This window comes from Stylophora pistillata, chromosome 12 (genome assembly GCF_964205215.1).
Source record: "Stylophora pistillata chromosome 12, jaStyPist1.2, whole genome shotgun sequence".
Lineage (NCBI taxonomy): Eukaryota > Metazoa > Cnidaria > Anthozoa > Scleractinia > Pocilloporidae > Stylophora > Stylophora pistillata.
The window spans coordinates 8,098,233-8,122,977 of NC_142530.1; the positions used below are offsets into that span (position 1 = coordinate 8,098,233).

A 24,745-nucleotide genomic window follows, 5' to 3' on the forward strand; every position below is an offset into this window, starting at 1 on the left:
GCATATGTGCAGCGAACGTGCCACGGTGTAGCGAACGTGTTGCGAAACCGCCGTAAATTCAAAACTATGCGTCTTTGAGAGATGACTTCTCGTGCCTTTGATAAACATTCGGCAAAGCAAGTCTAATGGAAAGTTCGACGAAGAATGCAATTTTGCCTCACCGATCTAATGTTTGGCGATATCTAGCTGGCCGGAAACGACATATCGCTCAGTATAAACGATATATCGTTGAGCTGAGACGATATAGCATTTGGCTTAAAGGATATTTTGCTAAGAGTAAACGATTGTTTGCAAGGAGCTCAAGGATATATCGGTGATTTGTAGCGGCCGTTAAAACAATAGTCCTGCGATATTTCGCCGATATATTTATTATTCCAGTCGAAATATCTTTCAAGTATAGCTGACATATCGTGATTACCGGGCAATCATCGTTTGGATTGGATTAGTTTTGCACGGTACTGCAACATCATAATATAGTGGCGCTTTGAACTGGTGACTGGCTTAATCAATTGCCTTCAGCATGGAGAAAACCTGACAGTACTCGGGCTTCATCTGACCAAATTGTTTGTAGAATGGCTGAAAAGGATGGGACAGCTGCGAGAATTTATAAACTGTTTATGATCTCTTAGCAGCTGAACATGTAAACTTACTGTATTTTTCTCATTTAAAGGGACTTAAATTGGAATGTTGAAGACGATGACCTCTACAAAATAAATCAGAAACTGGCATCGACGATGATAAAGACGAAACCGAAGACGAAGAGAGTAATATTTCTTTAAGTTTAACGCACCCCAAATCGCGGAAAAATGGGCCACGCACGTCCAAGCCTCCAAGCCACCTTGCAGTACGCACCCTAGGGGTACGCCCTCGTATACGCCGAAGGAGCTAAGATCTCTCTAGCAGATGATACCCATAAGGTAGGTGAGAATAAATTCCTCAGTTCTCAGCTGCGTCTGCAGAATATTAGTCAAATGAGCGGGGTCGGCGCTTCGTTTAGGGTGCTCACTTCTCCCTCTATAATACCGGGGCACTTTCAGCTCTTTCGAGAAGCGGCTTTTCACCAGAACACTAGCAGTTTTTACATTTTAGTTTAGCTCTTAATGCCATGTATGTTTGTAAATGTTGAGTTCACGGTCGATGAGATGGTATGTCAATTAAAGTCCAGCTTCTTTACGCTAAGATTAAAGAAGAGTTGAAGGAGTTTATCCCCGCAATATAATCAAGAGTTTCAAGAAGTGTCTTGATTGATGGAACGAACGCCTGAGAATATGAATAACATCATCCATTTTAAACGTGACGTAAGAGATGGGATCTTCTTTATGCAGATTAAATCTCGATATGAAAAGTAAATTCATTATCATGCCAGGAGTTGTTTTTTTTAAAAATCATCGTTCATTTGATCTGCTATCATTGTTATTAAAATTATGACTGTGATCCTATTTATAAACAGTATCATTATTATTATAACTGTGAAAATTTTTCTAGGTTTCAAATGTATTTTTTGCCTGACCAACAATTCACTAGAGGCCTTAAAAGCCAGAACATTGAGGCCAGCAGAACTTGACAAGGGAATATTCATTAAAAATTACATCTTTTTCTCTTTTTTTTTCTCGTATCAAAATATTGTGTTTCAAGAAGCCATCGAGTGATATTATCCACCGGTTATTTTTGGTTATTTTGAAGGTGAATAGACATATAAGAAAAAAGAAAACCGACTATTCAATGGCGACTAAGGAATAAAACCCACCGTTGTAGGAATAGATTAATTATAGAATTTGATAATAGCTCATCTTCCGTATTTCATCATATTTTACATAAACTGTTAACTCCCAAAATAGAAAAAATATGTTTTCCTAAAAATGTAAATAACGATCATATTTGTCGCATATGGATATATTTTAAAAATGGTGGACAAATACACCGAATCCTTTAGGGGACATAAAATTCTTACCCCTCGTGTTTCTCATGCTCATCAACGGCTGGGAAAATTAAGAACATAGACAATCAGAAGACATTGCTTTGTTTGCACTTAACTTGTCAATGAACGCTGAAATGAATAATTACACATTATAATTTTAAGAGTAAGTAGTTTATTCACTGACAGGTCGGTATTTTTAGGGCTGAATAGCTAAGGTAACAGTATTGTTTCAGTTTTACTAGAAATCAAATCGTGCAAGCGTATGTAATAAAGAGAATTTGATAAGGGGGCGGACAATTTTTGTCTTATGACGGGTTACTTGAGGATTTAACTGTGGATAGTTTTATTACTTCACCCAAAAATGTTTTATTATGGCTGGGAGACAAATCTCCAGAGAGCAATGAACTGTCTTTTTCATCATGTGGAATATGGCAAGTTTATTAATTAAGTCAGCGAAAGCTCCAGAGGTCTGCGCTATTTATTGATATTCAACGGAAAAGCCCTCCTCGACCGGGTATTTTTAGTCTGAAATAATTAAGTTCTATTTCAAAAAAGGAATATGGAACACTTCCACTGTCGATTCTCATATTAACATTTTAATAGATTCGTATATTTCCATTTTTATATATTGGATTGTTTTCATATCGTTTCGACTCTGTGGTGTCAATCCTTGATATCAAGGAAGTTTCGCTTATGCTGAGGTATTTTTTGTCAAATTCAGTCAGGCTAAACCAAATATCAGCAAATATTTTTGTCTTTAGTAATTTGACCTTCATACTCAGGAGACATTCGTAATAGATAAAAACTAACGCATCTGTAGCTGGCTAAAAACCCAAAGAATATTCGAATAAGGGTGTACAACAGCCAAGGCATGGACATTTTCAGAAATTGACCTAAAGAATGGTGGAACATTTTTCGACAGGGAACAAAAAGTGATCTTCGCTTTGCAATGTGAAATACTTACTTGTTTTGTGCGATTTTGAACAATTCCCTCTGGTATTGGTGGGCTGCAAGAGATCTGTCAGTATTATATTGTGTTTCAATTTGATATCATATCGTGAATAGTTTCGGAAGAAAAATAATCGATAGCAGGCGGGTTTCGTAATCCAAGCTCGAGTATTGACAAAGGTAACCACTTCGGCAAAAATGACGAAAGTTCAATTCCTAGAAAAAAGATCCTCATATAACATTTACGTGCACTGTACACCCAAGGACCCTACAATGTGCTTTTGATTATCAAAATTTGTCTTTCATTACTATTGGTTCCTTATATTTCAACAGGCTCATGAGGACCATCCGAACTTGAAGACTAACAAGAAATTTAGCTTGAAGCATGAGAATCAAATTTCTGCAATAATACACGGTTATGATAAGGTTATATTTTAGACGTTAACTCGAACGTAAAACTCGGAAAGAGTTAGTTGTAATAATCATGAGCTTTTCATCGATGGAACTTTGGTTTAAAAAGCAATAAACAAGAAATTTGGTTCATTAACTCTTGTGCTCACTGGTGCTCACTGGGGGTGGGAAAGCTTTTCTTTCCTTTTCAAAATGTAAAAATATATATTGTGTGAGCCCTTGGCCCGTGGAATACTGGATATTGGATATCCACGGTCTTGTTAGGTGCAAATTCTATTAGGCAACCCCCAACCTGTGAAAATTTATTCGGTGTCCGCTCATTCACTATCCGCCGGGAGCAAGGAAATTTTCCTTTTACTATTCCAAATGTTTTCTTCAAGATGCCAGCCAATTAAGCTAACCTAAGGATTATTCGACACAAAAACAAAATGTCTTGATCCTTCCCGATCGCGATAAACCGAGACTTCTTTCTTCCATGGTGTTGAAGTCATTTGCCTACTCAGTCCTGCAAGATATCAGCAATTGGCTGCAGTACTAAAGTTAATTCAACGAGCAGTAAGCGCCCTGCCTGACATATATCGACACAGTCTATACGTAAAAAAACAATTCTTAGTCTTCTTTGCTTTGCAAATTATGATATCTTCGTGTTACTTTTAGTATCTGTATTACAAATCTCTCAGTTTTTCCATAGCCTGAATACGTAAGGAATGGGAATTCTAACAAAATTGTTTCAGTCCGGAAATTATATAATGCAAACCTATGTAAACAACAGAATTTGATAAGAGGGGGAAATTTTTAGTCTCATGGAACGGATTACTTGACGGGTTACTTGTCAGGTTACTTAACGGAGGTTAATTTTATAAATAATTCACTAAAAACAATATAATATTTTCAATTAGGATCAAAGTCGATTAACTCAGGCCTAATCACGAGATCCATAAATAGACTTGCAATATCTCTTATCTATCTATAATGATAAACCAATGTCTAAAACGCAAGCGCCTTAACTAAGAAGTACTAGATGATGTCGCCAATATCGACAGTTGGAGTATTCAACATTTAGCCTCCAGTTAATTAAAATACCGTCAGGTCTTACTACGGTCTCAATATTTTTCCAATATATAAGTATCAGTTTTATTAATCTCCTGCCGTAGAGAGGAATATCATGATTGAAGTTGTCCCCCAGATTGGCTCTCTTGCCTATTTTTTTTCACTTGTTGAAGAAATTGTGTTGTAAGCAAAACGAGTATGGACATTTCAGTGCTTCCTAGTGTTGACTCAGCTGGAATAAGGTCGTAACGAATTAACAGGTCGCGTTTAAAGAAGATCTTAACTCAGTAGTTAACAACAAATTTTTCATCAAACTATTGCAAATGATCTCTGAAATAAGCAAATTGAACTAGATATCGCCTATTTTGAAAGTGGATATTTGTCCTTGCCGCCACACTGAATCGGGTGATGTTTCACAACTGATTGCCACTACTTCCCTTTCCGGTCTGCGATGGATGAATATTCGAAGCAGAATGCTTACCCAATATGATCAAGATAACTAAGTGTTTTGACTAACAACTTACGATGAAAATAAAAACTTTGAAATGGAGAGCAAACAAAGTTTCTCTTGACGTAATGGTATTTCTAATGTCAGAGCGCCTTTGGGATAATCAATTGGCTCAATTAACTTTTAATCAGTACAATCTTGTGAGGTTTGTTGGGATTTGCGCTGTGTTTCAGTTTTTGATATGATACATTTACTTGAAAGAATGAAAAGCGGCAATGGTAATAGAAGATAATATTTATATTCCTATCTAGAATATTCGTGGAGATCACTTACCAAGCTAACGAGGCCTCTTAATCTATTTAAGTGAACATCATCACGCCATATGGAGACCATGCGTGTGCAGTTCCCGCTTTCATTGAGTTTTCGCAACTCAAAATAAGTATTGGCATAAAGGAACTTGTTGAAAACGAGATAAATATCTCGGATAAGCAAAACATTGCTGAGATACTAAACTCGTTTTTTGTTGATCAACCGAAGAAACTGGTTGCTGCACTTGGGCTTGGCTCGCTGACTGACCCCCCAACGATGACTTCTATCAGTCAAGGCAATAGAGCTTTTGACCTTCCAAGAATAACTCAGAAGAGAGTTGTAGAGTTACAGTTATCTATCCCAACCCATAAGGTCACCGGAGATGACGGCATCAGCGCCAAAATACTAAGAATTGCAGCTCCAGCAATTGCTCCATCACCTGGATTATCCTGGATTGTAAAGCGCCTTTGATCATCCCATAATGTTAAAGGGCGCTGTGTAAGTAAATAAATTATTATTATTATTACTATTATTATTATTATTATTATTATTATTATCATCATTATTATTATTATTATTATTATTATTATTATTATTATTATGTCAATTGCCCTTTCCAAGGTAAGGTTTTTACTTTTTTCTAAGCAGCGTTGTCTTACTCGTTCGTCCAGAGATTTGCATGCAATGGCGTTTCGGATCAACTTGTTTGACTCTGTCATGTCCAGAGCACGGGCCAGGAGCTTAAGATCGGAGACAAGGGAGTCAAACATTTTACCTTGCAACTGGTGTCTTCGATCAAATTTAGCTGCCGCCATAATCGGGTTCTTCTTTGCTTCAAGATGTGCTTTGAACTTTCCGACGACTCTATGGAAAATGTCCTTTTCATTTACATTTTGTGCACTTTCTCCAGATCCAACTTGCACAGTTTCCCATTAGAAAGTGAGGTAATTTTTTCGACCTTTGTCGCCGACGAAGCTCATAAGGTTGCATATTTCTTCCTTCTCAGTGCATTTGCTGAGCGGTCTTCCGAACGTGAATTCGCAGTGTTGGTAAAATCTCTCCCATTTTTTGCTCAGGTCCGTAGCGGCCCAGTTCATTCTTGGACAGTTGAACGACGAATTGGCGTATCCTTTAGCCATCTTGTTGTGTTTGGTTTTATCCAGTGGTGCCCGTAATCCCACTCCTGACACCAAGTTACATATTGATGACACAGACGCCATGTTGGATCTCCAATCCGAACTGCGTGGTTTAATGTGATTGGTTAACAAACAATAACTCAACAATTAAATAACTGAATAATGACCAGCAGTATTGCCATACATAACACTATGTATGCTGAAAACAAGATGGCGCCAGAAACCTTTCGATGTTGACAAGGAAAGTACAAAAGTTGTCGAAGTTCTGTAACGCACGTAACTTCATGACTAGAGATGAAACTACCGTGGAATCACCTTGGAATCTTAAGAATATAGATGACTTCTGACGTTCCAAGACACGATATAAAGCCCAAAAAGGGAGAAGAAACGAAGCACAGTAAAACGTGGCTGCCAGCTATGTCATGATGTCATAACAAAAAACAATAATAATGATGATGTTAATGATAATAATGAAAATAATGAAGCTGATAATTATAACGATGATAATTATAATAATTATAACAAAAATAACAATAACACTAATGAAACTAATAATAATAATTGACGGTTGTAAAGAACGGAGTAGGATGTATCTGGTTGACGTGGAATGAGAAAAAGTGTGCTGTGGTAAATGTGAAGAAAGCTCATACCGAGCAAGGTAGAGAAGACATGAATATTGCTAACCTCAAACCTAAGAAGTTAGGTAAAGATAGCACCTGTAAATTTCTGGTCGTTCTTGAAAACAACAAGCAAGAGGACGAGGAAATATTAGAGGTTGCTGCGAAGGCTATTAATCATCTGGTCTAACCCATTGTCAGACCGCTCGAAGGTTAAGGCAACCGATCAGTACGCACTTCCGGTACTTACATACCTCATGTAGACACAAACGTGGCCGATAGCAGGCATTAAACAGGTAGATCGCGAGGAAAGAAAGATCATTGAAGAGAATGGAGGAAATCACACTCGTGGATCAAAGGCAGTACTCTATGTCACGGAAGCACGGTGGAAGAGGTGTTAGGTCGGTGGAGAAGGAATACAAGAACACTAATATGAAAGCAGCAATAAAGAAGCTCTATTGTAATGGTCACCCAACGATGGCTACTGTAAGATCCTTTGAAGAGCTTGCTGAACAAAAAGGTCGTCACTCCACGATCCAAGATGTAACGACGTATGCAGCTGAACTGGGTTTTCAGCTACGGCTAAGTTATCCAAACACAACTGTCATCGATGGGGATAAAGAAGTACAGGTCAAACAGGTGAAGCCAGTAATCAACAAGTCACGGCAGCAGGAGACACAATCAACTGTATCTGAGGAGAGATGTCAAGGAAAATTAATCAGGAACAGATGGGACGACGAAGAAGTTGATCTTGAGAAATGCTTTGCGTGGCTTTCTTCATAGAAGAATGCCCCTACATACACCATAGCAGGAATGCAAGAGCTTTACCTATGCTATAACTGAAAGATGAGTTCGCAGTCACGGATGAAAATTGCCGTTTATGTGGAAAGTTCACAGAGAAGGTACAACACATTCTATTTGGCTGCATCGCTTTGGCCCAAACAAAGTACTTACAGAGTCATAACAATGCCCCTAAGATCCTATTCTTCGAAGTCCTGAGACCCATGAACTTCATTAGCAAAGTGGAGCCATGGTTCTCAACAGCTGTATAATAATAATAATAATAATAATAATAATAATCAACTTTATTTAAAGAGGGTAAAACACATAACAGTATAAAACTGACAAACCAGTGGCCCTCTTAAAATATATTACAAATAATTATTGAAAAAGATTAAAAACTAATTAATCATGGAAAAAGATCAAGAGCTAAAAATCTAAAATTACAAAGTTTATAAAAACTATAAGATAAAATGTTCTAATCGTTTATAACTATTCTTAAAAAAATCTAACATGGCCTTCTTAAAACATTTGATAGTAGGTTTCATTTTTATGTCCAGTGGTAAGGTATTCCAGAGGCGTGAGGTCGATACTGTGAAAGACCTACCTCCCTCTGACTCCCGCTTGAATCGGGGACAGACGAGGTTGAGTTTTCCAGGTCTGCTTGATCTTTCATTTATGTCTGCATTTCTTACGAGCATTTGGGACATATAAGGTGGACAGTCCCCAGACAATCGTTTGTACACCATTAGTGACCTATTTACTTTTGCCTCATGAAAGAATGGAACCCAATCCAATTTCCTAAACAGTTGTACGCTATTCGCTTTAGTGTCAGCTCCGAGAATTACACGTGCCGCACGTTTCTGAAGTTTAAAGACTTTCTGCAAATTCTCAGCAGAACAAGATGTCCATACGGTTGATGCATAAAGCATTGTCTGCTTGATCATAGCATTATAATAAAGTTTCCTTTGATCAATGAGCAAAAAGCGTCTTATTTTTCGCAGCACGGCAATTCTCTGCGATAACTTCGTGCATAGATTTTCGACATGTTGGTCGAAAGTAAGCTGGCTGTCAATCGTGACACCTAATAGTTTATGCGAGTTCACTTGTTCAAGTTCAGTAGAATTAACGTTTAGCTGCAGGGTGGACTGTTCCATTCCATACATTCCATGTATCAAAGTCAATGTACGAGAATGAACGTGCTATCGCCTACTGGGACGTCGCCTTACATGCAGACACAACATTGGTGAAAGCCAACAGAAGAGATGTTACAATTATTGACAAATTAAACAGAAGAGTTGCATTCATCGAGAATAGCTGCCCATGGCTGGAAAACAGAGAGGCGAAAGACATTGAAAGATCACAAAGTATCACCAACTATGGTTAGAGCTCACAAACAGATACCCTGGGTACAAGATCATTCAATACAATATAATCATATATGTCCTTGGTGGTTGCTCAAGAGAGGTGGAGCAGAATATCAAGGAACTGGTGAAAGACAAGAGTGAATCTGTCTTGGGACAGATGCAGAAGGCCATCCTTATAAGTTCACTTCATATTGCAAGAACATTAAGCTAAGTCACTAGATATTGCACAGTTACAGTGGAATTTATTTCCATAGAACATTATTGAACATTAAGACATTCAAGTATTTACAAATTCTTTTAATCATTTTTACCCATTTATATTTCTAATTGTATATATAGATAATATTCGACGCTGGGGCTGGCCATGGCTTATCGCTCAGCCCCAACTATAGTTTTGTTTTTATTCTGGGCATTCAGATGTATATACTGCCGCATGGTAATAATGATAACAATGACAATAATGATAATAATGATAATGTTGATAATAATGATAATGATGATAAAAAAATTATAATAATAATTATGAAATACCCGTCAAAAGGTTTTTAGAGCGGGGGTTCGAGCTAATTTTGATGCGGACTTGCAGATTCTGCAGATACTCTGGTGCAATACTTTATATTTATCGTCTCTCCAAACTCATTCGTATGATAGATTTGAGAGGATAAACAATGGAGAAGAATAGAAAAGATCAGTAAACACAGATTGTAAATGACTACAAAATATTAGTTCAGTAAGATGAAAAAAAAAAATACACAACGGAGATAGTGGTAAACCACGAAGGAACAGAGAAGGGTAAAAATGGAGAAGATAACAACGGATTGGAAATCACATCCTTCAAAATACAAGAAACTAGACGCAAACCGATTTTGCATCAGCAAGGGCGGCGCTTTGTTTAGGGTGCTCACCTCTCACAGCTTTGGTCTGGGTTTGATCATATTACCTGCCTTCACATTTGGTTTTATTTTGTTCTTCAAAGGGCCTTTTTGAATGCATGGTTTCAAGCGACTGAGTTATTTAACTGTTTCACGTTATACGGTTGCACCAAAAAACAGAAATACTATCTTTGAATATCGTGTATTCACAGGTCATCTCTCACATTTGCTATGAAAGACATTTCTTATACATGCACTGTACAACTAGGGACCCTTAATTGTGATGTTGATGAATTTATTAATATTGTATCCTTTTATTTCAACAGATTTATAAGGACCGTCCAAACTCGAAGACTGATGGGAAAATTCAATCTTGGAGATCTTTCTCCGTAGTAATGCGTAGTATTTTTGATTAATAAGTATAATATGTGACTAAAACGGGAATACAATCGTAATGAGCATAATAAAAATCGTGAATGAACTGCTAAAACAACCAAATTTAGAGACACTCGACGGATGAGAACAGAAAAAGGGAAGTACACTACATTACAGTCACTCCTCAATGCCGAGGCACTATGAGGACTTTCGAGAAGCTATCGCGATTTTTCACCATCACACTATTTGTTTTATTTTTAGTTTCAACACTCATGTAGCTCTTGTGCGATTTATCTTCTTATTATAAGTATGATTGTGATAATTTTTATAAACCGTAACATCGTTATCTAACTATTAATTAAATTTTATTTTAGGTTTAAAATGTATTATTTGGCTGACCAACAATTCACTAGAGGTCCATAACTATAATGTCGTAATGATGAGGCTTCAAAAGCCAGAGCATTAAGATCAGCAGAAGTCGACGAGTAAATGTTCATCAAAAGTTACTTCTTTTTCACTTTTTTCTGGTAACAAAATGTTGTGTTTCTAGAAGCCATTGAGTAAAATCATCCACTGGTTACTTTTAGTAATTTTGCGGGCCGGAAGAGACATGAAGTTTAAACAATGCAGTATTTTATTCTTTAGTGTGTTGTTGGCGTAGCTGAAGGATTGGAGAGTTGGTGAACTTAACGTTTGATAATTATTTTTACGTTGCTACTGTCTATAAGGTCGATTTCAGTAGTTTGCAGAACAGTGTCAGGTTGATATTCGAAGCTTTAGTATTGGTGAGGTGGGTACTTTTTTAACTGAAGTGGGCTCTTAGTTATTAGATGAAAAAGGCCACGCGATATGGGATACAATGTATGCTCTAAAGATATAAAATGCACCTTTACCTTTGCTAACAAGCCAGAGCTAAAGAAGACCGTTATGAACAGATCTCTCCTTATCGCCGCGTTTGGATCGGCTTTTGCCATCATCTTGGCTGTATCTTTTACCAATCATGAACAGGAAGGAAACTCATCAGTGTTAAAAGAATCTACCACGGACTTAGAATCGGAGTTCGAAGATACTTTCAGGTAATAAGTTTGGGATAACCTGTTAAATCTTCAGGTCACATTAAGTTTCGCAGGGCTCTTTCAAACTGGTCGAATTTGCCTTAAATAGGGGTGACAGAAATTTGCTTCTGGACGCCCATATTTATGTCCAGCTTTATATACGACATGGTTGGCATAAATAATCTTACAATGATTGTAGCAACTAAGTACAAAAAAACCAAACACTAAAGAAAGGTTTAGATTTCCAGAAACTTTGGATTACATGCAATTACTTTGGCTTAGGTTTACCTGTAATATGCTGGATACTGTAGCTAAGTTTAATAAATACAGCCATTTGTAATATTGGACTTTTGCGGCTAACGCCATGCCAAAAATACTGCCGTTTTGAAGTGGGTGTCTATCTAGACTTAACGATGAATGCATTTGGCCTCGTCAAGGAGAAAAATGACGCACCGGCTAAAAGTTGAAAATCAGAAGAGCTTACAATACTTTTCTCATCTTAAGTGACCTAGACTGGAATGTAAAAGATGACGGCCTCGATGAAAACGAACGAGAAGCTTACAACGATGATGAAAAGGACGCTGAAGATGTCGAGGGGAATAATGGTTTTTTCAACGTATTGAAGAAATCATCGGATCCAATATCGCGGTTCAGACTCCCACGTCCAGTCCCCCGGGCAGTACACCCATGGTTTAGACGTCGTTATTACCGTCGCGGTTGAAAAGTAAACAGTTGATAATCATAAGGAAGATAGGGACTTTATAAGGTTGGTTTAAGCAGGGATTGCACTTTGGTGAGTGTGCTCATCTCCCACAACTGTGGTCTGGATTTCTGGGTTTGATTTTCCTATCTTGCGACGTGTGTCGATACAGTTTGATCCTGCTTCTCTTACGTTATCCAAAAGACTTTATTATGATCAGGTCAACAAGCAACAAGTCAAATTATAAATTCCACACCAACCGTTCTTCAATTTATCAGTTATGCATGCGCGGTTACACAAACACTAGGTATGATATACTCTTTGACATTTTATTATTTGCACATATATATATGCAAAAGGGCCATCAAGTAAGAAAGCTTACCAATGGGATATCCATATTTTTGTACTTAAACTGAGACATTTCCTATATTCAGGGATACATACATACTTTATTTGAACAGCTCTCTGTCTAGGGCTCTTCCACTGTCAATGCTAACAGCTAATAACATGAATATATCATAATATGCTAAAATTAAAAATTACAGATTTAAAAAATAATTATAGACTTTAGCCTTAAACTTTTTTACATCAGAGGTTTTCTTAATCTCGTTTGGAAGGTTATTATACAGCTTTGCACCCCGAAAATCAAATTATCGTTGCCCTGTTTTTAATCTACAAATTGGGAGGTCTAATTCACCACTGAAACTAGTGTTTCTGTCGTGAATCTTCGAACGCTGAATAAATTTTCCAGTAAGGTAGCTGGGTATCTGGTCATGAATACACTTATGGACCACTAATAAGTCGTTTATAAGCAGTCTATCGTTCACATTGAGCCAATTTAGAGATTTCAGGCCTTCCGTGACATGGTCGTATTTCTTAAGGCCTGAAACGATTCTACATGCGAAATTTTGGATTAATTGAGGTTTTTTGATGTCACCTTTTGTCGTATTGCTCCAAGCCGTGGAGCAATAATATAACCCACTAAATATAAAAGTGTTCATCAAGAAAACAAGAGTTTTACTGTCCAGGAGATGTTTTATCCTATTAACGCAGTTTAACATGTATGTACAGGTTGAAGCAGTTTTCGCAATATGTTCGTTATAGTTAAGGTGACAATCGATCTGTACACCCAAGTCTTTGGTAACAGAGGAAGGCTTTACTTCCTTCCCTAGCAACAGCACAGGTGGTGAAGATGATACACTTCTTGTAAGTTGCGGAACGCCAACAAAAATTAGTTTTGTCTTGTCGGGGTTGATTAGCAGAGAGTGGGCACAGCACCAACTGCATATATCCCTGAGGTCTAGGTTTACAGCAGCCACCGCTTCCGAAAGCTGACTAGAAGGAAGTGCCATAAAAATCCTACACTCTACACTCTATCCTACACTCTACACTTTAGGACTATTTGAAGGGCTTCTGGGTATCAAACATCCACTTTATTTCTATTTGTTTCTTTTATTACATCAGATTTATAGAGATCGTCCAGACTCGAAGACTGACATGAGGAAGATATTGGCCTTTATTTCTGTGGGATTGAATAAAACACGTCTTTAAATCCCTTAATCGTGGTGTTAGTCTCATTGTATTTATTTTTGAACTTACCGTAAACGTGGCCTCAAGAAACGTAAGGAATAAAATCTGATTCAAACACTCTTGTGCTCAGTGGGGGACGGGGGGGGGGAGGGTCTCGTCTCACTTCGTTCCCTTTTGCGACTCTTTTCTTCGATAAATACAATAAACCTAGTATCCAGTTTAGCCGCTAAACGGCTAGTACATTAATTAAAGACAGCGAAAGTTCCAGAGGTTCCCTCTAGAGGTCTATTTTGAGCGGAAAGAAACAGCTTTTTTTAAGAAAGGAATACAAAACACTTCTACTTTCGATTCTTATATTTTCATTTTAATACAGGATTGTTTTCAAATCTTTTTAAATCTGTGACGTCAATGTTTTATTTCGAGAAAGTTTCGCTGATGCTCAACATGCACAGCTCAAATATCAGAAAATACTAGGGTTTAGTAAGTTGACACACAGGAGACATTAACAACAAAGTTGAACTAGCGCATTTTTAAATGACTGAAAACCAATCAAATATTCCAATCAAAATGTACACCGGTCAAGCCATGAATCTGCGCAAAGATCGATCTAATGAACAACATAACTTTTTCGATAGAGAATGTAATTAAGTATCATTTTGTGGTCTGAAATACTTCTGAAGATTTTTCTACGATGTTGATTCGGCTGCAAAAGATCTGTATTATGTTTCAGTACGACGTCATATCAATATCACAGTAAACATTTGAGGAAAAATTTAGTCTAAACGCTTGCATCTGTTCTTGTGTCACACAGTTAAAGAAATTTCGACAGTGTGGCTAATTAAACAAAATGTTGTGTTCTAACAGCTTCCCTTAACACCAGAATGAACAAATGGTGAAGACATTATATTTGTGCATCATAATCAGGAGTACCAAGAAGTGTTTTGAACGCCTAAGGGCACACAAAGGAGACAACGATTATAAATAATAATGAAACATCTAGATACGTAGATCTTTCGGTAGAATTAGATCATGCGCGAACTTGCATAAACGACTGAATCTGATAAAAGAAAGAAAAAAACGCTTCGCATGCATACGTCAATGAAGGAAATAAATATTTTTTCATGGAAAGTGTTAACGTACTATATTTACGCACGAGTTTATTTTCAAACCAAACGAGCGCGTAAATATCGTACCAAAACACTTATGAAGTTTGTCTACTATATACAAATTTAGATTTGCTTACAGTTTTCTTCATCGCAGACCAAAATGCAGTAAACTGAAGAGCCAAAAAGTGTATTTCAATGCATCTCTGTTTGAAATTTACAGGAAGCTTTTTTTCGAAGAGGAAACTCATCTCATCATCGCTTAGGGCTTCTGCTGCATTAGGTCCATTACCTTTGCCTCCTTTTAAAGTTGCTCTTTTTTTGCGCGTTCAAAAGCAACGTCTTCGATGACACTGACGAGATATTTGCATTCTTTCAAAGCTCGATTAAAATTAAAAAGCAGACTTCTAATACCTGAAGGGTCATCAAAGGTTACCGAGTAATTTCTGGATCTTTTTCGCACCAGAAGTAGTTTTTGGTTTAATATGTCTTAGCTGTCGGTTACCTCAGGTTGCACTTAAATGTCAGACATACATAACTAATTTCGATATTGATGAAAAATAACTCTCTATTCCTTGATAAAGATGTCTCATAGAACACGATCACGCAATATGGAAATCAATCACTCATAAAAGGGTAGAAAATGCACCGTGCATCAATGCGCATGGGCCAGAGCTAGAGGAGGACTTTATCATGAGCAGATTTCTCTTTATCGCTGTGTATGGATCGACTCTTGCTATAGCCTTAGCATTTATCTTTACTGATTATGGAGATGAGAAGAACATAGCAGTCTCGAAAGAATCTAGGCGTGACATTGACCCGGAATTTGAAAATGTTTCAAGGTACTTCATTTAAAAGTAAAATTCACTCTAAAACTCGATTCTTTTATCGCCACCAGATAAGAACAGTGGTGAAAGAGAGATAAAATTCAATTTAAACATTTTAAAATAGGCAGAACCCTTTCAGCCCGTTTTATTTGACCTCAGCCGGAGTAAAAAAAAAGGAGTTCTGAGAAGCTATACAATAACTTGGGAATTAAAATAATTTAACTTCATCAACAACTTAGCCATACTTAGGATCTTAATTAGAAAAAAAAAAAATAAATAGTTTATATACTAAAGCGGAGCAATTCAGGCTTGTATTCAATCCATACAATCATTTTGAGAATTAGACAACTATATAAACCGAACAGAGAGAAAGGTTCGTACCGTTGCGGGTTACTTTTCTCACAAGCTCTGTCTTTTCTCTTTTCCATCATAAGTAAACAGCTGGTTTCGCTACTTTTCGAGTTCGCAACTTTGGAATTCGATACACTTTGATGATTTTACCTATGGAATAAACTAAGCTTTTACTTTTTAAAACATATACAGTCTCCCCTTACTTTTGTCGGTGATATTTAAATTCATGTAAATCTCCTTTATTCTTTAGGTTAACGTTTCAGTCTTACTAGAACGCAAGAATAATAGTTAACTAAACGAAGCTCCACTGACATTGTTTACGCTCTAGAGGCTAGGTGTCAATAGATTGTAATTTTCCATTAGTTCTATCTTTAAAAAAAAAGTGTTGAAATAGTCTTCCCTATAATTTGTCATTCTTTGTGTGGTAAACAACTTGGTTGTAGCAAGCTCGGAAATGTGGACACCGTCGAACATTCCTCTAGTGCAGTACGCCCATATCGTTTACGCAGAAGGAACCAAGGCACCTCAAGGAGATGATACCCATCAGGTAGGTACGAATAAAGTCCTCAGTTCTCAGCTTCTTCTACAAAATTGTAGTCAAATGAGCAGGGGCGGCGCAGGGTGCTCCCTTCTCACAGTTCTGGTCTGGGTTTGATAACCTTACCTGCTCTCACATTTTGTTGCAGTTTGTACTCCAAAGGATTTCATACTGGCTTAACGGTAAGTGATGCTCTGCTTTAAGTGATCCGTTGAAAATTGTTTATATCAGATATGTAACCAAAATAGGAATACAATCGTAATGAGTATAAATACATATCGTGGATGAACTGTTAAGACAACCAAGTTTAGAAAGACTATGATGATAACAGAAAAAGGGAAGTACACTGCGTTCACTCTTTAATGCCGGGACACTATGAACACATTCGAGAAACGAGTTTTCATCAGAACAGTCTAGTAGATTTTAATTTTTTGTTTCAACGCTCACGTAGCTCTTATGCCATGTATGTTCGTAGATGTCGAGTTCAGGTCAATGAAATACCATGTCAATTAAAGTTCGTCTTCTTTACGCTAAGATTAAAGAAGGGTTGAAAGAAATTTATCTCCGCAATGTAATCAAGAGCTTCGAGAAGTGGTTTGATTGATGGAACGAACGCCTGAGAGTATGAATAACATCATCCATTTTGGACGTGACGTAATGATGGGATCTTCCGTAAGCAGATTAAATCCCGCTATGAAAAGTTAATTCATTATTATGCCAGGAGTTGTTTTTTTAAAAATCATCGTTTACATTTTATCCGCTATCATTGTGATCATAAGTATGATTATTATAATTTTTATAAACAGTAACATCGTTATTATAGCTATTAAAATTTGTTTAGGTTTGAAATGTATTGTTTGGCTGACCAACAGTTTACTAAAGGGCTTAAAACCAGAACATTGAGGCCAGCAGAAGCTGAGGAGGGAATATTCTTTAAAAATCTCATCTTTTTGCCTTTTTTTTTTTGTTATCAAAATATTGTGTTTCTTGAAGCCATTGAGTGCTATCATCCATCACTGGTTAATTTTGGGTATTTTGAAGGTGAATAGACATATAAGAAAAAAAGAAAACCGACTCTTCAATGGCGACTAAGGAATAAAACCCACCGTTGTAGGAATAGATTAATTATAGAATTTAATGTTAATGATAGCTCATCCTCCGTATTTCATCTTGTCTTACATATATTGTTAACCACAAAAATAGGAAAAATATGTTTTCCTAAAAATGTAAATAACAATCATATTTGTTGCAAATGGATATCTTTTTAGAAATTGTGGGACAAATACACCGAAACCTTCAGGGAACTTAAAATCCTTACCTCTCGTGTTACTCATGCCATCAACCGCTGGTAAAACTAAGAACGTAGACAATCAGAAGAAAATTTTAACTCGTCAATGAACGCTAAAGCGAATATTTACACATGATTTTAAGAGTATGTAGTTTTTTCACTGGCAGGTCCGTATTTTTAGGGCTGAATACGTAAGGTAACAGTATTGTTTTAGTCTTGGTATAAATCATATTGTGCAAGCTTATGTAATAAACAGAATTTGATAAGAGGACGGACAATTTTGGTCTCATGGAACGGGTTACTTGAGAATATAACTGTGGTAAGTTTTAATATTTCACCCAAAAATGTTTTATTGTGGTTGGGAGACAAATCTCCAGCGAGCAATGAACTCTCTTTTTCATCACGTGGAGTATGGTAAGTTTATTAGGTCAGCGAAAGCTCCAGAGGTCTACACTATCTATTGATATTGAATCGAAAACCCCTCCTCGACCGGGTATTTTTAATCTGAAATAAGTATGTTTTATTTCAAGAAAGGAATACGCAACACATTGCCAGAAATTTGGGACAATATGGGGGAGGCGGTTCTCGTGTTACAATCAAAATGGCGCCGAAAAAGTATAAGAAAATGTATGGGAAAAGATTGTTTTTTCAAAATAACTGTCTGAGAATGGCATATTCTTTAGCTGCGTACTTGCATTGGAAATGCAGCATTCATCGGTTAAAGCGTCCATCGCTACGAAAAAGAAATACTCAAATTCAAGTCTACCTTTTCCCAAGGTATACGAGTAAACTCATAATTCTGACTCCATTTTCCCATACAAACTCTTAAAACCTGCTTCGACTAGGTGTTACAATTCTTTTGTCGTGGGAACAGCCTTGTGAAGATTCGCAACTGCGTAGTTCGCTATGCATTCTGCAGAAGTTTGCTCAACTAAATCGCTCATAAACGGTCGAATATGCGGTTGGCCCACAAATTTTCCTCGAGCCGGGAAACTCTTCGTATTTATCACAGAGCTAAAAAGCCAAATACACATTTTCAAATGCCCCAATTTTAGGAAGGAAGAACACGAAAGAAGGGAACGAAAACGATCGTCTTTTTGCAATGTGAAATACTTCCTTGTTTTGCGCGATTTTGAACAATTCCTTTTGATATTAGTCGGGCTGCAAGAGATCTGTATTGTGTTTCAGTTTGATATCATATCGATCGTGAATAGTCTGGGAAGAAAAACAATTGATAGCAGGCGGGTCTTGTAATCCAAGCTGGAGTATTGACAAAGGTAACTACTTCAGTAAAAATAACGAAAGTTCACTGTACTTCCCAGAAAAAAGATCCCTATATCATAACTGCTTCATTTGAAGCTCTTCGTCAGACGGGTCACGCCTCCGAGTATTGGACTGCATGTTACATCAAAACATAAAAATATACTTTTTTCAAAATATACCTTTTTCATCCGTAATAATCGAAAATCCATAATTTACCAATAATCTCGATCCCGTTGGCGTTCACTTGTAGATCAGAAAAAAAAAATGGTGTTCGGCAAATCTTGATATGTTGTTTAAAGAGGAATCGTTTTTAAAAAGAACATATCCACTTGTCTATCTGTAAAATATGTCCACCTGCATTGAAACTATGGCTGGCTAGTGTACGGTAAAGGTCATTAGACTCTGGAACATGACCACGGCGGAAAACAATTATAAAATCAACCAATTAACAAGAATCCCATTTCACTGAACTGGATGTTTTTCTGAACCAGATGCCTTAATCATGAAATGAATTCGACAGCACTCGCGCTTCATGTGATCCACTAGTTTGTGTTATGATAGTGAATAAAAAGGTTCTATTAATTGAATATGTTAATCTTTATACATTTACATGCACTGTATACCCAAAGACCCTACAATGTGCTTTTGATTATCAAAATTTGTCTTTCATTACTATTTGTTCCTTTTATTTCAACAGGCTCATGAGGACCATACGAATTTGAAGATTAACAAGAAACTTAGCTTCAAGCATGACAATCCAATCTCTGCAGTAATACACGGTTATGATAAAGTAATATTTTAGAAGCCAACTCGAACGTAAAACTCCGAAATAGTTAGTTTTAATAATCATAAGCTTTTCATCAATGGAACTTTGGCTTAAAAAAGCAATAAACAAGAAATTTGGTTCACTAATTCTTGTGTAAGCCTTTGGTCGGCATTGCCGGAATACTAAATATTGCATATCCACGGTCTTGTTATGCGCAAATTCCATTAGGCAACCCCCAGCCTGTGAAAAGTTATTCCAGTGTCTGTTCATTCACTATTCGCCGGGAGCAAGGAAATTTTCCTTTCCCTACTCCAAATGTTTTCTTCAGGATGCCAGCCAATTAAGCTAACTTAAGGATTATTCAACACACAAAAAACATGTCTTGATCCTTCCCGATCGCGATAAACCAAGATATATTTCTTCCGTGGTGTTGAAGTCATTTGCCTGCTCAGTCCTGCTAGATATCAGTACTTGACTACGGTACTCAGTGAAGTTAATTCAACGAACAGTAAGCGCCCTGCCTGACACATGTCGACACAATCTCTACGTAAAAAATAATTCTCAGTCTTTTTTGCTTTGCAAATTATGATATCTTCATGTTACTTTTAGTACCTGTATTATGTTGTATTTATTCGTTGTTTTGGGAAATTTAGCGTTCACAATTCATGCGAGTTTCTTTCACTGCGATGTTTTAAAAAAGATAAAAAGCCACAAGTGATTTTTTAATAGCCAAGTTAAATTGTAAAGCTGCATCTCGGTACTTTTCTTGTTCAACTCTAGTGAAATTTTAGGCAAATGTAAGTGTTGATGGTCTTTCTGGCAAAATTAGTTGTTGTGGTAGTTGGCAGCTGGGTTTAAACTCGTAATTTTAATTCCTTTTCATACGGTAATTTCCACACCAACCTTGCATAGATAAGAGGAAACGTAGTAGTGAACTCTAGTAGTGAACTTTATTTATGTGTCGTGAAAACCTAGCGCATAGCACTAATTGGGGACACAGGGTAAAAGCTTTAAAAATAAGAAATCTGAAACCTATTTACAGAATTATTTACTTAACCTATTAACAGTTAAAATCATTTATCAATGTCCTAGAGTTAAAAATCAACTATTACAGAGCGCACATTTTTTGCATCCATCATCAATCATGACAGTCATGTCCGTTCTCCTGATTTTGCTCTTAAATCCGTGCAGGCTCTCTTCACTGCGTAACTCTTTTGTAAGTTTCGACCAGAGGAGAGGGCCATAGTATCTTATAGAGTGTTTACCATATTTTACTTTATTAAAGCGAGGGATTCTAAAATCTGCATTTCTTAGAGAATATCTTCTACTGCGGTTTACTTCTGACATAAATAGTTCCTGTATTTGACAAGGAAGTAAGTTCTTTTTTGCCTTGAACATAAGGATTACTATGTCCTGGAGCCTTCTGTTCACCAGTGATGGAATTTCAGCCAGCTTCAGCAGGCCGTCATAAGAGAGTGATTTATCGTTAAAAACTACTCTCAAGGCCCTTTCCTGTAGTCTTTCAGCTTTACGTTTGTCTGAGGCTCTACAGAAATGCCAGATGATACTGCAGTAGGTCAAATGAGGTAAAATGGCGGCTTTATAAAGTTGTAGTTTAGCGTAAGTGGGTATTAGTTTTCTTAGACGACTTAAAACTCCTCTATGTTGACTTGCCTTTTTACAGACTAAGGTAATATGCTCACTAAAATTTAGTTCAGAGTCCAGGAGTACCCCAAACAGTTTGATAGATTTTGATCGTTCAGTGTCAGACCCATCAATATGCAGGTTTATACTATTTTTGGCCTGAGTTCCAGAACCCATAAGCATGGATTGATATTTCTGAACATTCACTTGTAGCAGGTTTTCTTTGTACCATTTAGTAATTTTGCTACCTTCACTCAGCAGTTCCTCTTCAACAATACTAGCAGACGAGCCTAGTGCAAAAATTTGATGATCGTCCGCATACATGGAGATTCCCTCCTCAGTTATATCAGTGAGATCATTTTGAAATGAGTTCCACAAGAGGGGACCAAAGGAGGACCCTTGAGGACAACCTCTTATTGTATCTTTCCACTGACTCGTCACAGGACCCAACTTAACCCTGTTCCGTCTGTGAGAGAAATACGCACGCAGAAGGTTGAGGGCTGATCCTGAAAAGTTGTATGATTCCATTTTCTTGATGAGCAGTGGTGGACTAACAGATTCAAATGCCTTACTCATGTCAGAGGATAATACTCCTACAACTTTCTACTATCTAGATCCAGCTTCCATTTCTCAACTAGTCTCAGTAATGTGGTTTCACATCCATTGTTCTTTCGATAGGCTGTCAGGCTATTGCTAAGTTTAGGATCCATATACTCTGTAAACTGCTTTCCCAATAGTTTCTCAAAAAGCTTATCGAGGGTGGGAAAAACTGTAATTGGTCGATAATTCTTCACTTTTACTCTGTTGTTACTCTTGAAGACAGGTACCCATACCCCTCTCTTCCAGTCAGATAACTATGTCCCTTGTTCAATGCTAGTATTGAGAATCCTGGTTAGTGAAGGAGCCAATTCCTAAGCTACTAATTTTAAAATTCTGGGTTGCAAACCTTCATATCCAATTGTTTGCGAGTATTAAGATTTTCAAGAGCATTCTTCACTTCATAATGATTTACAGGTCTGAAACAAAAGGAATCATTTGATTCTGCCATCTGTGAAGAAATGAGATGTAGACTGCTATGCTCAATAAAATGCCCCTCCGTTAAATCATCTACCTGTTCACCTCTTATTCCTTTTGATTCTGTTCACCCTTCCTATTCCGTTTGATTACTTTTCCACTCTTATTTCCTAAGCTGCGCTACTGCAATTAAGATAGGTATATTTTCTACGCCAGAGCTGTGAATTCTCACCTAAGTTTCCTATTTTTAATGGCCTCGAGTTTATTGCATCCGTCCTTTTAATTGGAAATTCTTTCCGTCGTAGAGACAGTTTGGAATATTTAAGTAGTTTTAACTTCGAAGAGATCTTACCGCTTTTTTTGTTTTGATGTTTAAATGTGGTAGATTTGGATAACAATAGCACTTCACATCAGTTAGCTTATAAGCAGCTACCTTGTACAGTTTTGATGATTACATCCATGATTATAAACTTGGGTTCGCTAGAGGTCACGTCGCTTGTTTACCTGACCTAGAATAAAGTTTACTGTGGAACCAAACGCTGTCTCATACTTGACGTCCATATAAGCTCGCTCGAAGTAGTCTCCGTGTACTAGGAAATCTTGACGAGTTTCCGTTCTCGCTGCCAAGTGGTCTCTACCGAGTTAATTTCCCCCAGTTATTGTTGTGCCGTCCGCGAAGGTTCAGTTTTTCCAGTTACGCACGCCGGGAAAACCTATCGTCACAATTAAAAGTCTCTCAGTTGTTTTACTTAGGCTGAATAGTAAGGGAATGGGAATTTTAACAATATTGTTTCAGTCTGGGAAATTGTGTCATGCATGCTTATGTAAACAACGGAATTTGATAAGAGGGAGAAATTTTTAGTCTCATGGAACGGGTTACTTGACGGGTTACTTGACTTGTTACTTAACTCTTTCAGGGCAAGCCATGCATACATCAGTGTAATTACACAGACTACTGTGGTTATTTGTTTCTTGTTTAAATTAAGAGACAATATTATGTAAGTGTGTACATTGCAAGGCTGTTTGATGTGACACCTATTGCAGCCTAAAACAGCCACAGTGATTCCCGATTTCCATTGCAGTGAACCGTTCATATAACAACACTGAAATCCCAAAAATCCAGCATTCTACTCCAAGAGCAACACTGACAAAGTGTCGATCTTTTAATATCAAAACTTGCTCAAGAAATCAAAAGTTTGCATTCAAAACACACCTCTGAGCCAGATCTTGCTGTTTGACTGCAAAATGCTTTCTCACTTTATCCGCTAGCCCTTGTTCCTCCATTTGACGAAAGCTAGTGTCGCAAACACAACCTTTGCCTCGTTTATGACCGAAAAGAGCTCTGGGAAATTCCACCACAACTCGAGAAGGGAACACTTCACATCTCCATTTTAACAAATTATTAGAATCGTGTCGGGCCACCCAGTCCTACCAGCAAAATATCACCTCCATCGAGACTTTTGCCACACAAAACTGGCCCAAAAAGCCTTGGTAGGTCCTGGTAGTCATCCACAGATGGGCCAGAGACACGACTTCACTTGTGAACTCGCTAAGGTTGTATGAAAGCATTTTGGCGGTCCAGTCTACTTGAAACCACCTCTCACCTCTGTTTTCTTTCAGGGGCTTGCCTATACCCACATTCCAGCTTAATGATGCTGTCCTGAGGGCTTCTGTAGAGGGAAAATGGCTCGAAAAACACTTATAAGCAAATTTTTTAAGGGATAACTCATATAACGACAAACCAAGTGAGCTTAAGTTTTGTATGGCCATGTTATGAGGTTTTTTGTCTGCTGGCAGGGGGTTAACGGAGGTTAGTTTTATAAACAATTCACTAAGAATATAACGATGTTTATAACTAGGATTAAAGTCTATTAACTTATGCCTAATCACGCGATCCAAAAATAGACTTGCAATATTAAACACTGGCATCCATCTGTTCTTTTTAGAAACTTATGGTTAAACACTATTGGTTAACAGTCACATGAAAATTCTTCCGCCTGACGAAATTTCGTGGGCCTTCCTTTTTCCTCTGTTTTTTTTTTTTTTTCAAATTACTACTGATAACTCAGCGCTCGGGCAGGATACAAATCCTGAGAACTCCTCTGAAATCTTCGCTCGACTATAACTTACTACAGCACTACTTTCCTCAATTTCTTTCTACATTTTATTTTAATCGAAGTTTTGATATTGCTTTCTTATCATGAGCTCGCCACTCAGCATCTGGTACAGGCTTGAGGGAAAAATTTGCTATTCAGACGTAAACTGATGCTTATTTATTCATTATAGTCAAATAAGAGTGAATCATAAGTTTCTGAAAAGAACAGATGGATGCAATATTTACTTCCGAATTTGCATCGCAAAGCTATCGTTTAGAAAACTAGTCACCTAAACCTTATTTATACCACCAACAAAATAGCTAGCTACATAGAAAATTG

The 24,745-nt window shown here is 37.3% G+C and overlaps 1 long non-coding RNA gene across 1 annotated transcript; it reads left to right on the plus strand.

Annotated features, from left to right (window-relative positions):
* The first annotated feature begins 15,295 nt into the window (after window positions 1-15,295).
* LOC148718651 (uncharacterized) lies at window positions 15,296-17,163 on the plus strand. The gene is made up of 3 exons (XR_015994271.1): window positions 15,296-15,461; window positions 16,241-16,344; window positions 16,484-17,163. It is a non-coding gene; the product is annotated as an uncharacterized LOC148718651 (long non-coding RNA).
* The last annotated feature ends 7,582 nt before the right edge of the window (window positions 17,164-24,745 follow it).